General features: G+C 46.7%; 1 protein-coding gene across 1 annotated transcript in view; it reads left to right on the plus strand.

The window, feature by feature from the left end:
- The window catches only part of NKIRAS1 (NFKB inhibitor interacting Ras like 1), an 84,329-nt gene continuing 69,072 nt past the window's right edge, over window positions 1-15,257 (plus strand). Inside the window, exon 1 of the mRNA XM_069212042.1 lies at window positions 1-22. The gene's annotated coding sequence lies outside the window, so the exon portion shown is untranslated. The remainder of the gene's footprint in view (window positions 23-15,257) is intronic.

Genomic DNA, 15,257 nt, shown 5'->3' on the forward strand with positions numbered 1-15,257 from the left:
CAGCGATTTGAGACCCTCACGGGTGAGTAGTGCGCTTTACAAATGCTTTGATTGATTGACCTGATATGTTCCTTGTTCAGGTCTGCATAGTACACGTGACCCTATTCAAGCCTTCCACTGTGAGTGCTCCTATCAAGGTTTGGGTCGAACACTGAGCATAAATGTACAAATGTACCAATAGTACCCTCACATCAATGCTTTAAAGTTACAGAAAAAACACCACTTGTGTAGAAATATAGAACAAAATATTATATTTTGGGAGACTGCCAAAAAATTGCAGAATAAACTGTTTAAAAGTGCTACATAAAAGTTAGAAGACCACACATGGGCTGGTAGGGAGGAATGACCCCTTCCCAGTGTCGAGAAGAGAAACAACACACGTGGAGCGCTTCCTGTGCATTCCTGGAAACGTGTTTGTACTGTTAGATATGAATCACTGGTTTTGTAGATGTTGTATGTATGTGGGGTAAATTAGAGACATTTTCCAAAACCCTGAAGGCTGCTTTAAGTAAGGTGCGGTCACGTGATTCTAATCACCCCTGGATGTGGCACGAGCCTGCGGTGGCACACGAGGGGCTGCAGTCCTATCACGGGGAGCCTCACTCGGGGATGTCCCATGCACCCTACTCTCCGGTTGTGTTGACAGTAGGGTTAAGTTCCACTACTTGGAACCCTGGAAACTGTGGGACAGATGTATAAAAGCTTTTTGCATTCGCAAACGGTGCGAATGCCCGTTTGCGAATGCAAAAAGCCATTTCAGAATGTATTAAAGGCATTCTGAAAGCAATTTTAAGGAATCGCTAAAATATCGATTCCTTAAAATTGCGACTCTCTAAATAAGAAATCGCAAATAAGGATTCCTTATTTGCGATTTCTAAGCACATGTAAGAAGCAATTCCTTAATGCGAATTGGGCATTAAGGAATCACTATTTACCACCAATTTCAACTTGGTGGTAACCATGTGCAAATTTTAAAAATGCATTTAAAATGCATTTTTAAAATGTACATGTAAAGCACACATGCCCTTTTGGCATGTGTGCACCTTACATGTCCTAAAAAACTTTTTGGGGTGCAGCAGAGGGGGCCTTAGGCCCCCAGCACCCTGGGGTTTTGCATTTCCAAAATTGAGATTTCCAGTTAAGAAATCGCAATTTTGGAAATGCAAAAAAGTCGCAAATATGGGCCTGCAGGCCCATCGGTACGAATGGGGCCGGTATCCCAATTTGCGATTCGGTAATAGCATATGCGATTTTTAAGAAATCGCTATTACCGAATCGCAAATGTGATACATGGCATTTTGCGAATCAGAAATAGCAATTTCTTTAAAATCGCTATTTCCGACTCGCAAAAGGCCTTCTTGATACATCTGGCCCTGAATTTCTTCCTGTAATCCATGAGGACTCACAGTGAATGCTGGCCTCGTCACCTCAACGGAGTTCTTCGTATTGTATTTATCACACAGGAAGACAGATGTGTTCTAGTAGAACGTGGTGGTGCAATCCAGCTGCTCCGTGCAGTGAACACAATGCAGGGGTGTAGGAAAGTACCATCTTTCTTGGCATGTTACCCCCAATTTTACATGTATGTCAGTATGTTTTTGCCTGTCTCACTGGGATCCTGCTAGTCAGGACCCCAGTTCTCATAGTTTGTGGCCTAAATGTGTTCCCTGTGTGGTGCCTAACTGTCACTGAGGCTCTGCAAACCAGAACCTCAATGCTTATGCTCTCTCTGTGTTTAAAATTGTCACTTAAGGCTAGTGACTATATTTACCAATTCCAATTGGCATACTGGACCCCCCTTATAAGTCACTAGTATATGCTACCTAGGTACCCAGGGCATTGGGGCTCCAGGAGATCCATATGGGCTGCAGCATTTCTTTTGCCACCCAGAGGGAGCTCAGACAAACCCTTACACAGGACTGCCACTGCAGCCTGCGTGAAATAACGCACACGTTATTTCACGGCCATTTTCACTGCACTTAAGTAACTTATAAGACACCTATATGTCTAACCTTCACTTGCTGAAGGTTAGGTGCAAAGTTACTAAGTGTGAGGGCACCCTTGCACTAGCAAAGGTGCCCCCACAAAGTTCAGGGCAATTTCCCCAGACTTTGTGAGTGCAGGGACACCATTACACGCGTGCACTACATATAGGTCAATACCTATATGTAGCTTCACAATGGTAACCCCGAATATGGCCATGTAACATGTCTAATATCATGGAATTGTCCCCCCCCCCTTCCAAATCTGGTATTGGGGAGATAATTCCATGCATCCTGGGGGCTCCACTATGGACCCCCAGTACTGCCAAACCAGCTCTCTGGGGCTTGGACTGCAGCTACAGCTGCTGCCACCTCACAGACAGGGTTCTGCCCTCCTGGGGTCTGGGCTGCCCAGTCCCAGGAAGGCAGAACAAAGCATTTCCTCTGAGAGCAGGGTGTTACACCCTCTCCCTTTGGAAATAGGTGTTACAGGCTGGGGAGGTGTAGCCTCCCCCAGCCTCTGGAAATGCTTTGAAGGGCACAAATGGTGCCCTCCTTGCATAAGCCAGTCTACACCGGCTTAGGGAACCCCAGTCCCTGCTCTGGCGTGAAACTGGACAAAGGAAAGGGGAGTGACCACTCCCCTGTCCATGACCACCCCAGGGGTGGTGCCCAGAACTCCTCCAGTGTGTCTCAGACCTCTGCCATCTTGTTTTCAGAGGTGTGAGGACACTCTGGAGGCCTCTGAGTGGCCAGTGCCAACAGGTGATGTCAGAGACCCCTCCTGATAGGTGCATACCTGGCTAGGTAGCCAATCCTCCTCTCAGGGCTATTTAGGGTCTCTCCTGTGGGCTTCTCATCAGATTACGACTTGCAAGAATCCATCAGGGCTCCTCTGCACTTCTCTCTTCGACTTCTGCTAAGGATCGACCGCTGACTGCTCCAGGACACCTGCAAAACTTCACCGGTACTCTGGGTCCCCTCTCATCTTGACGAGCTTGCCCCCTGGAAAACAGATGGTGGACCCAAGTGACCCAGACTATCCAGTGGTCCAACTGTTCCGAATTTGGAGGAGATAAGTCCTTGCCTCCCCTCCCCTCCCTAGACAGTAATCCTGTGCACTGTGTGATCTGCAGCTACAAGGGCTTCTGTGCACATTTCCAAGAAAACCTGCATGCACAGCCAAGCCTAGGTCCCCAGCACTCCGTCCTGCGATGCCCAGCTCCCTGAGTTGACCTCTGGGGTCGTGGGGCCTCTCTTTGCAGTGTTGAGACAACTGCAGTGTTCAGTCTTTTGAACCTGTGTTCAGGGACTTCTGTGGGTGCTTCCCTCCTTCCAGTGGGCTCTATACGTTGCTTAGGGTCCCCTCTGTCTCCTCACCTGAGTGGCAACATCCTGGTCCTTCCTGGGCCCAGGCAGCACCCTTTTTCTTCAACCGTGACTCTTGCAGGTAGCAAGGCTTGTTTGCGGCATTTTGCGAAGGAAACAACTCTGCATCCTCCAGCACACTGTGGGACATCTTCTGAACAAAGCAGAACCTCCTACCTCCTTTCGCTGCTGCAAAACCAGCATCTTCTTCCAACTGGGGGCAGTCATTTTGCCTCTTTATCTGGGGTTTAGTGGGCTCCTGCCTTTCCTCCCCAAGCCCACCCCCCGGACAATTTAGAGACTCTTGGACTTGGTCCCCTTCCTTTACGGGTCTTCAGGTCCAGGAATCCGCCTTCAGTGCTTTGCAGTCTGTTGTGGTCCTTGCAAAATCGTTCATCACAACTTTAGCGTGTTTTGGGGGAAATAGCAGTACTTTACTCCAGCTTTCCTGGGGTGGGCTCTCCTTTACACTCTTTTTGTTTTCTCACACTCCCAGCGACCCTCTACACGTGCCTAGGGGTGCATTCGTGGTTCGCATTCCACTTACTTAGTACATGGTTTGTGTTGCCCCTAGGCCTATTGCACCCTATTGTGCTTTACAGTGTTTGCACTACTTTCTGACTGTTTTACTTACCTGATTTGGTTATTTGTGTATATTTTGTGTATGTTACTTACCTCCTAAGGGGGTATATCCTCTGAGATATTTTTGGCACATTGTCCCTAAAATAAAGCACCTTTATTTTTAGTAACTCTGAGTATTGAGTTTCTTATGATATAGTGCTATATGATATAAGTGGTATAGTAGGAGCTTTGCATGTCTCCTAGTTCAGCCTTGGCTGCTCTGCTATAGCTACCTCTATCATCCTAAGCTGCTAGAACACTACTACACTCCACTAATAAGGGATAAGGTGTAAGTACCATCAGGTACCCACTACAAACCAGACCAGCCTCCGCCAAGGGGGTTGAGGGGAGACGAGCAAGTACAGGTCTGAGTTGCATGACGGGCACTTGACGCCTTCACTGAACACACAAACTCGCACACCAGGGGGCAGGATGCCCGTTACCGGTAAAAAAAAAGTGCCTCGCTGACTGCTGGGAGGGTGGGGGCATGCTTGAGCTCGAAGAGGCAAGTGGAGGGTGACAAGCTGTTGGCTTTTAGATTTTCACATGGGTCATGAGGCACGCAAAAATATCTATTCTTCAAAAGTAGTTTGATTTAGAGACCGTAAACTGCATAGATGACTATTAAGCGAGTTTTAAATCTACAGATATCCAGCCACACTTCGGAAATTGCAGGCCTTTCCACTATCTGCATTTATTAACTGGTTCAAAGGAAGGTATAGTCCAGAACTCAGCCTAACATTTCTCCAAGCGATGCGTGCATCAAGTTTGTTTAGGCCTCAATAACTGGAAGAAATGGCAGTTTGTGAAATACTCCTGTCCGCAAGGTTTGGCAAAAAGAAATTGCTACAGGGAAGTCTACGATTTGTTTTCTCATGTTGTCCAGCTTTTCTGTACATGTCTATATCAGACCAACAACTGGGGCACCTTACTGAAATGAATCACCACTGGTATGACCTGTACATCTTCATCAGTGTGAATTGATCTCCTCCCCAGGGTAGAACCGCAAGACTGCACCAGTCCGATGGAATTTTATTTACGTGATGTTATGGGGCTTTGTTTAAAATAGGTGGTCAAGTGATGGAGCCACAGAAATTAACCATCCTTGAAGATAAGACGGATCAGTGGCCTATATGCTCGTGGCTGTCATCTTATTACCTAATTCAAATCTCAGCACGCCCCACTTGGCTTTTGATCCTTCTAAGAAGTGTAAATTCAGTAGAACTAAACACTCTTGGACATAGACTTTTCATTCAGATGTTACTCACAGTGCACTTTTTTTTCCCTGTAGGGAAACTCTTTGATCTCGTGTCTCCCCCCAAAAAAACAGAGCATTTGCAATGCAACGGGTCTCGCATTTCTCCGAGTTAGAGCTATTAGCAGTTATAAACTCCCAAACGGACTTTTCTTGCCTCATTAAATGAAAGAAAAAAAAAAGTGAGCGTGATCGCGCTGCTAAAGAAGCGAGATCGCGCTGCGAAAAATGAGAAAAAGTAGTCCACAAACTGGACGGAAAACAGCAAGCCTTGTATGTTTTCAGTACTTGGTTGCTGAGCTCGAGGGCTAACCACTGGAAAATTCATGACGTATGCATGCCTTCCACTAATGAAAGCAAGCAGATTTTAAAAGGCAAGTCCACGAACCAATGAAAAACACTGACGTGACACGGGCAGGGCTCCAAGCCCTTTTCTAACTACTACAGCGTCTCGCAAGCGCATGCTACGCAGGCTCGACCCTAAAAACATAGCTCGGGTCAGCAGGGCACAGGCACATCCTGGCGCCTCTGGAAATAGCACTGGAGAGGCATTGGGTGTCTGTCTATGACCTGGCAGCGATCACCCAATATAATTAATGTGCAAGGGGGATGGCCTGGGAATCTGACAGTCAACTCGTGTGTGGTCTATGCCACTGGGATTCATGGCTCGACAATATGTTACCATCGGCTGAAGGAGACGCACATTGTTATTAAAAAGTTGTGCTAGCACTGTGAACGCGCATCTGGGACAACTTTGTAGCACTACCCGTTGTCTTGGAAATATGCAGTTATGATCTTAACATGAAGCCCATTGTGGTGCCCATAGTAGGGTGTCGAGATGCAGGCTGAAAAACATCTAAGCGCTGGGAAGAGGGAGGGAATCACAAGCAACACAATCTCAGTCTTTGAATGCACATCAAATTTGACCAGATAAGATTTACAGCAGTATCCAGCAGAGCTCGGAAAACCAGCACTCCTCTCCAGTGCTCCAGATGAAAGATCAAAGTAGTCCCTGAACACATCTTGAAATAGTGAGCAGTGTATTTAAACAGTAGTTGGTACAATCTCCTAGGAGGAGGAAAAAAGGTGGGACAAAGGGTAAGAATACCCAGTAGAAAGCAACATTTTTTTAAAAGACACTATCATACACAAATCACAATGGCTGGGTGGAGCTGAACCTCACAAACCATCTACAACAGGTCGCTAAGCGACAGCACAAGCACTGTTTAGGCTCGACCTAAATATCACCCTCATATCCTTTAAAGTTAGGGGAGCCATGAAAGTTTTTAGTTTTAAAAAAAGTGGCCTCTGAGGCTAAAGTTTGCAAAGCACTGGTTTAGGTTTCCCCTCCTTCTGCAAGAAGGGGATACAGCTAGGCGGCAGCCTGCAGTAAAATGATAATACGATGGACATAAATAATTAACCTATCATGGACCTGTACACATTCATGGAAATAACACACAACATACACTCCATAAAAGCATTAAATAACAGCACTGCTAGTCTGAGGCAATTTTGCACCGCCAAATTATTTTAATAGCCACCAGTTGCTTTGCAAGGGTGGTATAAGCTCAAACATTCTTTGGTTGCACAGTGAGAAAGAGCTACAATTGTTGTGCAAAGGGCCACCTACATTCCTGAGCCCTGGAGCCACTGCGCTTGCTACAATGAGAGTTAAGCCCCCCGATAGACTCGTAGTGTGGAATTCACATGCAGAGCAGTAGGCATGTGGGCCAGACCGCTCACCACCTATTCTCCTCATCTTTCTTTGTGTGGTGGTGGGGAATGGGCTGTGGTTTAGGTGTAACTTTAGTCTTGCTCTCTGCCCTGGATGAGCTGAAGTCTGATGGCAGATCCCACATTCTGAGAATTACAGTCTTGCATTGCTTCCGCTGAACCAAATGCATAACCAAGATTGTTTTTGTTTAGCAGAAAAGCTAGAGATGCATGCCAAACCCTTCAGTGTGAGAGAGGGGTGTGTCTGCCCACACAGCATCACCGCTTTAATTTACCATAGAACAACAGCCTGTAGTAGGTGCAGTCGAGCAGTGAATTGTCGACCAGTATGGAGTCAGTCTAGCTAGAAGAGCCCTGTTGGTCCTGGGAGAGCCCCACCGAGCAGAGCACAGGAGAAGCAAGTCAAGCACTACCCCAGTGTCTCACTATGCAGCCCTTAATGGTAATTGCTGGAGATGGTGTGACCACAAGATGAAAATTCATACTGTGGTGCCCAGTGCTCTTCAGGGTGCGAGGCAGGGGGCAGTATTTGCTCACGCATTTCCAAACCAGGTAAACTACGGACTACATTTACAGACCATGGGTGCTGCAATGTGTTTATCAACTGCCTTGTTATATATTAACCCCATAGCTGCTGAGCCCTTTTTTTGACATTTGGGTTAGTTTGTAATTAGGGCGCCATTACTTTTTTTCCACATAAGGTATTGTATGGAGCTGGGTTCTGGTTGCAGCCCCACACTTTTTGCCTAGTTTTTAGATGCAACTTTGACTGAACTGCACTGGGTTCCTGCTAACCAGGTCCCCAGTGCCCCTTTCCCTAAAACAAGACACCTGGTCACTTGATCACCAAGCGACCAGGCCCTTCAGGCCCTTCAGCCCCTAGTAAACGGTAACCCTGGTACCTAGGGCATGGGTACTGAAGAGGGCCGCTCAGAGCTACTGCACATCTTGTGCTACTCTGAGGGACCCAGCACTATCCATATGCAGACTGCCATTACAGGCTGAGTGACAAGGTTCCCCAAAACTGAAAAAAACATAGCACACAGCAAGCGTGCCATGTACCCTAAACACTGCATGCAACATATATATATATATATATATCTTCAAACAAGGATGGTCTAAAGGTTGCTGGGTGGTGCACTCCACTGCCGGTGCTCGTGACGGAGAGGACCAGTCTCGAAAAGTACTGAACAAGACTCCTTGGGGAGTTGAAACGCGTTGGTGGTTGTGAATTTGGCATCAATAAATAGGCACTAATTGAACCTCATGGAGTGCAGTGAATACTTTTGGTGAATTATATATATATATATATATATATATATATATATATATATAATGTCACCCCTCTAGCAGACATTACAGCTCTAAGGCAGGGTGCAGTATATTATGTGAGGGAATATCTGCACAAGCAGATATGCCCCTGCTATGTCTATCGATTCTCTCAGATACTGTAGTGCCTGTGCTGGACACTGTTCACTATGAGTTTCCCAGCTACATGATGGCTTCTCTGAATACAGTGATGTTCAGTATCAAATATCTCAGATTAATAAACCCTCACTGATGCCAGTGAAAGATTTATTAATAACTGAACCCAGAGGGCACCTTAGAGATGCCCCCCTAAAAAAACCTACCAGCTACTAGTGTATTGACTGGTCCTGGCCAGTTCAGCCACTAGACAAGTTTCTGATTTCTTCCCCTACCCCCCCCTTCCCCCCACACTGCTTTTCAAATTCCTCTATTTTGTTTGGAATGAACTAGGCCACTATGGTTAGCGTTATGCCCACTTCCCAGTGGAAGTGGGCATAACAATGGTGGTGTCACCCTAAACGTGGTCAGCCCATTGGCTACTACATGGCACTCCCTGTAACACCCCTAAATTGATTATTTAGGTGGCACCCTAGAACCCAGATCGACAACCTACGAAGCAAGGACAAAGAAGAAAAAAAAAGAAGCAGCTGACTCAGCACCAGCCCTCTCTGCTGCTGCCCTCACCAGACTCTGACAAAGAAGACAATTGCCCTGCAGCTGAGCCTCCAAGAAACCCTTTAGGACTGCCTGCCTCATAAAAAAGACTCAAGACTCCTGTGAGCAGCGGACCTGCTGAGCAACAAAGTAACAAGAAAGGACTCTGCAGCTTTAAGAACACCTGAAACCTTATCCCTGCACCCGACGTCCAAGACATGAGGCAAAGCGTACCAGAGGCGCCAGCGAGTTTCCCCAACTGTTTGGAGTCAGAATCCACTTGAGTTTCACCTCTCTTGGCCTCCCCCATGACACCTGCAGCCTCTGCATGCAGGCTTCCTCTCCTGCAGTCTTGTGGTGAGACGAAACCAGACACCTCCAGCAACCACTGCACTAGTCACCCTGACGCAATCTGAGGTGGGTCACCAATGCCAACAACGTCCCCCGGCTCCCCTGAGCTAGAGTCCACCCTGGGTCCACTCCTGCTGGGCTCCCTGATGACTCCTGCTGGGCTCCCTGATGACACCTGCTGCCTTAACACACAGGACCCCCTGACCACAAGTGCTCCCGGACAGAAAAACCAGACACCTAAGGACACCCCTGCAGCCGTCGCTCATGTCCTAGAGGAAAGGACCAAAGGTGGATCTACATCCCTGAGCAGCCCAAGTCTACTACTTACCTGTTTGTTGTCCCCGACTGGCTTCCTAGCCAGGGCCTGCAGCCTGTCTCCATGAGGTCCAACTCCCATAGAGAACCATCGAGTACCTGACGCCTTACTGCACCTGACTGCCCCAGTGCTGCCCAGTGTGATCTGCTGATGTGGTTCTGATCAGTCCCCAGTACTTACCTTTGCTCCCTGAGCTCGACCTTTTAAGTCATTGTTAACGCTGGGTTTGCTGAACATTGTTTTCTTTCATAGGAAACCATTGAAGGAACTCTGAGACTTGCACTGTCAATATCAGAAACTGCAAAGTATTTATGATTAAAAGTCCACTTACCCGATTATGACGTTCTTGGGTTTGAAACATAAAAAGAATTAATGTTTGTAATTTTGTCTCGCATTTATTCTTTGAGTGTGTCTCATTTATTGTCTCAGAGTACAACAAATGCTTAGCACTACCCCGTGATAAGCCTAACTGCTCGCCCACACTACAAAACAAATGACCAATTTGTCCTATCTACTTTTGCCACTGCAAGCCAACTGAGGATCCACTGGACTCTGCCTGGTGTACTTCTCCTTAGTGCAACATATAGAGAGTCAGCTTCCTACAGGTATCCCTTGCCACATTTGTGTTGTTTCTCTCCCCCCAGCCCCCCAAACATCCTGGGGATTCTAAAAGTACCCAGGGTTTGTTGAGTCCCCTGGGGGAGATGGCGAAAATAGGCAAAATACAGCTACATTTTGAGTTTTGGAGAAAAATAGGAAAAACTGCTCTGGATAAAAGTGGCTGGGTTGTTTTCTAAAAATGGCATCAACTAACGGTTTGCTGTGCTAAAGTCACCATCTTCACGGGTTTCAGGAACACCCAGTGCTCAATTAAACATTTTTTTTACCTCCGTTTAGGCATTTTTCAAAGAGGTGGCCCATTTTTCCTAATGCTTTTAACCTACTTTTTGTAGAGGAAACCAGTGTGAAACCCAGGATGGGGTGACTTACGGGGCTCTTGCTAGGTTGTTTTACCCAGTATCTCTTGTAAACCTCAAACTTGGAACTACAAAAAAAAAATATATATATATATATATATATATATATATATATTTTCCTCGCATTTCTGTGATAGAAAGTTCTGAAATCTGCAGGGAGCCACAGACTTCCTTCGAACCAGTATTCATCCAAGTCTTTTGATAAAAACAGTACCTCACTTGTGTGGGTAGGCCTAGTGCCCACAACTCAAAATATCCCAAAACGCAACATGGATACATCACGTTTCCACTCAAAACGGACCCTCTTTTGCACAGAGGGTAGCTGTGGATTGTGGACCCTAGCTCAGCTGACACTTAGGGAAACCAGATGTCTAGTTTTCACAACGGAGTCTGGTAGTTTTTTTTCGGATGGTAACCTACCCAAGCCCAAAAAGTGCAGCCATTCACAATTACAAGTGGAATGATATTGGGAGTTAGCTATACTCTGGACCATCATCCAAAAGAATCAAATGCCCGCCCGCCTTGCCATTGGGATGGGAAGCTTTAGTCCGCAGGGGAGCAAAGAGACCGCTTTAGGGGTAACATTGCAAAAAGACCCAGCAGAAGGGGAGTCCCCACAGGATGGGCAAGGAAAAAGGGAGTTTCCTTTAGAAAAACCTTCACCCACCAGGGTTACCCCTTGGTGGCATGCTCCATCATTGGGTTCCTCCCAATATGCTACTGAACGGGGCATGCTGCGAGCTACTTAATACGTGGGAGCACTGATGTTTGCATGTCAATGTGATTCAGGTAAGGGATAGGAGTGGCAGGGCCTCGGAAAAGTAAAAAAATCCCTGCCTCCTAGCGGTTCAAATAATTGAATAGATCTAGTGGCGGTAGGGTTAAAAAGGGGTTTAATGAAAATAGGGTATACAAGGTACCAGTCTTCCTGGTCTACACGTTTGAGCCTTACCCCTAGGCTCCTCTTCAGGACCAAGGATGACTCGCTGGTTCCACTCCTTATATAAACATTACTTGTGTGAGCATGTATTCTCCATTCTAAATGGTAAAGTACATTACACCTATGTGGTGTCAAAGTGATACCTGTAGAGCCATAAAGGGATATAGTTTATTATAGCACTGTAGAATACTGGGCCGCCATACACATTTTAATGCTTGTGGATGTGATGCCAAAACTGAGCAAACTTCACCCCAAACCTGAAGAGCACACGTGGTTCTCAATGGTCGAGTGATGGATGCCAATAATTTTTCATAATGGACATTACAAGACAAACTACACATAGAAACACGTAAAGCACACAGACCACCACACTTGGTAAAAGGCTGGTTACGGTATCATAGATCCGCTAGGAAGGGGGGGGTGCTAGTAGTCACATTCTAAAGGTTTAATAAGGTATTAAAATACACTCTACTCCTCTCCAGGCCAGCGTAGAGTGACGCAATGAAGAGATATCAAGGTTGCACTTCATCAAAGAAACACTCCACCTCCCTGTTACTGGCATCTGAGAGCCGGGCTGATAAACTTGATGGCTCAGATGCGTGCATCGCAGCGTGCTGCAACATAGGAATATGTCGCAGTACTAGACTGCTGACTTTTCAATGTGGCGGATTGCCCTGGCCTTCTGGGAGGTTCGCGAGGACCCCTACAAATGAAGTGCCTCCGAGATTGCCTCAGAGGAGGTTGCCCTGCCCGGAGGGGGTGCTAAAGGGGGTGGAGGGGGATGAAATCTTCTTGGCATTGAAGATGGGAGGGGGATGAAAAATTGAGTAGCTATATACAGAGAGGTCAGCAGAGGCCTCCAATATAGGTGCCAGAGGCTGCCTTGTCGAGTTTTCAACCTGACGCATCCTGTGATATGTATCAATTCATAAGGGGAGGTGCCATATTCGCAAGGCAACTGGGGGTGAAGCCTGATGTTATGATGAGAAAGATACCCCATTATTTTATTATTAAAAATATATATTACTGCCATACAGTGGGCTGTCTGCCCACCCCAGAAGGTGGGGGTGTAATTACCCCATCTTCACAGCCCAGGGTTAGAAAGACTTGCCCCATTTAATTGCATTGGGGGAATGGCCATGCCCATGGTGGGCAGCCCCCACTCCTATATTAAAAAAGAAACCCTGGCTCCTAGTGGGCTGTCCCCCCTGGGGGTTTCAGATCAGGGGTAATTAGTCCCATCCGCCCCTGTGGGAATTTTTTTTTGGGGTGGGGACATGGCAAAAAAAAAAAAACAGTCCCTGGTGTATAGTGGGACTTCGGCCCCCCCACCCACTGCCCAAGGGGCAAATTGGGATAATCACCCCACCTGCCCTCTAGATGGTGAGGGCATAAAGACTTACTTTTTGGGGGTGGGGTCGTTGCCATACCAACTATGGGTAGCCCCCACTCCCGATAAATATTCTGAAAAAACACCTCTGGTTTCAGGTGAACTTTTTTGGGGGGGAAGGAGGGTCAGTCGGCAGACTGCGGGTAATTATTAATCAGCTCGTTTTACTTTCACTTTATTCTAAAGCATCAGCCACACTGGGGATGTAGCGGGGCCATCGGCTGCCCCCACAGGGTGAAGTTGGTGTTTGCTTAGGTTTATATGCGTAGTTTGTATGGTGCAGCACAATTTGCACGTATAAACGAAAAACACATCTCAGTATTTAATTAACAGCAAAGTTGGTACAAAAGTGTCCTTTCTGGATTTGCAAGAACGGATTTCGCACCTACGGCGCGGTGATGTGCGCAAGGGCTTTCTCAATGGTGTTTTGAAATCAAATGGACATTAAGGGAGCGGCATATGCTTCTATGTCCCTGCTTGAAGGTCGCTCGCGAAGGGGTGTCTACCACCAGTGCAGGTGCCTTTAACAGCGAGGCAAGTATCTGCCATCTCTTGAAAGTTAAAGTGCCCACTGGGAGTGTTCGAGGCCACGCTCCTTTACAGTGCACTTTAAAAGGAGCTTCTTTCTACAGGTTTAGAGCTAGACTGCATGCTAACCATGAACTTCGGGGCAGACAGCACGAAGCTCTGGAGTCCGTAGGTTTTTGTTGCTTTCATTTCAGAAAACACAAGTGTTTCCCCTATTCTTAGAGAACCTTTTTTCAATTTTATACAAACACCTTATTTCAAACCACCCTATCACTGCAAAAAATATATATATCCCTCTGCTGCAAAAATAAAAAACAGATCTGAAACTACTATGTAAGCAGAACACCTCCTGCCCAATCAGATGTTGAACTGTACTCCAGTCACCCAACATATGGGTTGTGTCAAGGCGCCTTAAGTTCTAATTATCATTTTAACTCTGGAAACACGTGCAGTCAAGTCCGAGCTAAAAAGCACCCTTTTGGTTAGCCATGTCGTTATGGCAACCTGTGTACTGCACGTGGTCGTGTAAATGACACCACATAAAACCACTGACGTATCTACTACGTCAGCGAAGCGACACACGTTGCTCTTTGTACATTCGTTTTGATGCCAGTGGAAATGCGACCTTCCAGTGTGTGGAATGGTTAACAGGGCATCTAGTTATGAATGGTGGACACGTTTCAAGTGTACGTAAAGCCTGCGAGACGGGGCCTCGTGAGTGAAATTACAGGATTCTTTCTACTTCATATAAAACATCTGCTGACATGCAGCTGGTGGCACCAGATCTGCAACCTTATATATATGCTTTTGAGGTCTGCAGCGGCCTCTGCGTACTCTGGTGACATCTAGTGGCTGACCGTGGCACTCCAGTCTGCTCTCGCCACAAGAGCATCTTTTCAGTGTTCTTTCTTCTGAGGACTACCATGTCCCAAAGCCCGAATTTCTCCCACTTGCCAAGATCCCCCGCAAAGCCTCATTGTGCAGTTCTTACACGATGCCCCCAAACCTAATAGCTTAGGGTTTTCTCGTCCACTTTGTATCCCACTGCTTTGACCGCCATATTAAAGAACCCTTATCTTACGCCACGTGCACGGAACTTAGCAGCGCACTGCGCATCTGGCCATCACCTATTAAAATCCCACATTCCTGTCCGCCGAAGGTAACTACGTGCAGAGAGAGGAGGGCGCTATGGGAAGAGTTGCCGACTTTGGAACTGGGGAACCAGGTGAGAGTTTCAGCGTCGGCGCAACATCTGATTCTGAGCAAATCACTTAATCGGCCCGTGATTTATTAAAAATAAAAATAAAGCTGCCCATGTGTAATGTAACCGGTGCTCATGTAAAACATCCAACGACCTTGGGCTGAGTTCGCGCTATAAAAAAATAAAATTAAAAAACCTGCAAAACTAAAGAGCCTTTTGTCCCGATAGTTACTCTTCCTATGGCTCTAGTGCACTTCGGAGCTCGTCTGGCCTGTTTAGGTCGTGCGTAGGGGGGTCTGCGTTGATGCAATCGTCTGCAGCTCACAGCTTTTCCCCGCAGTGCTAATGACCGACATTTAGGGTAAGGAGAGTCACAGGCTTGGAGAGGGTGACCCTATTTGACTGGGAGAACTTGGCGAATAACTGGTGCAGTAAACCAGGGCTTACTGGCCGTGTTTCTTCAGATGGTTCCCCACGGGTCTCCAACCTTTTCTGTATGTAGAGCTTCTGCTCAATAAAGTCCTCCAGAGATACAAGCAAACTATTATCACTAGAAGTGACCACATACACTAAGACAACCTAAGCAGGATTAGAAGTAAAGGCCGTAATAACTTTTCAGGCTAGGTTGC

Source organism: Pleurodeles waltl, chromosome 10 (assembly GCF_031143425.1).
Source record: "Pleurodeles waltl isolate 20211129_DDA chromosome 10, aPleWal1.hap1.20221129, whole genome shotgun sequence".
In the NCBI taxonomy this organism is placed as follows: domain Eukaryota; kingdom Metazoa; phylum Chordata; class Amphibia; order Caudata; family Salamandridae; genus Pleurodeles; species Pleurodeles waltl.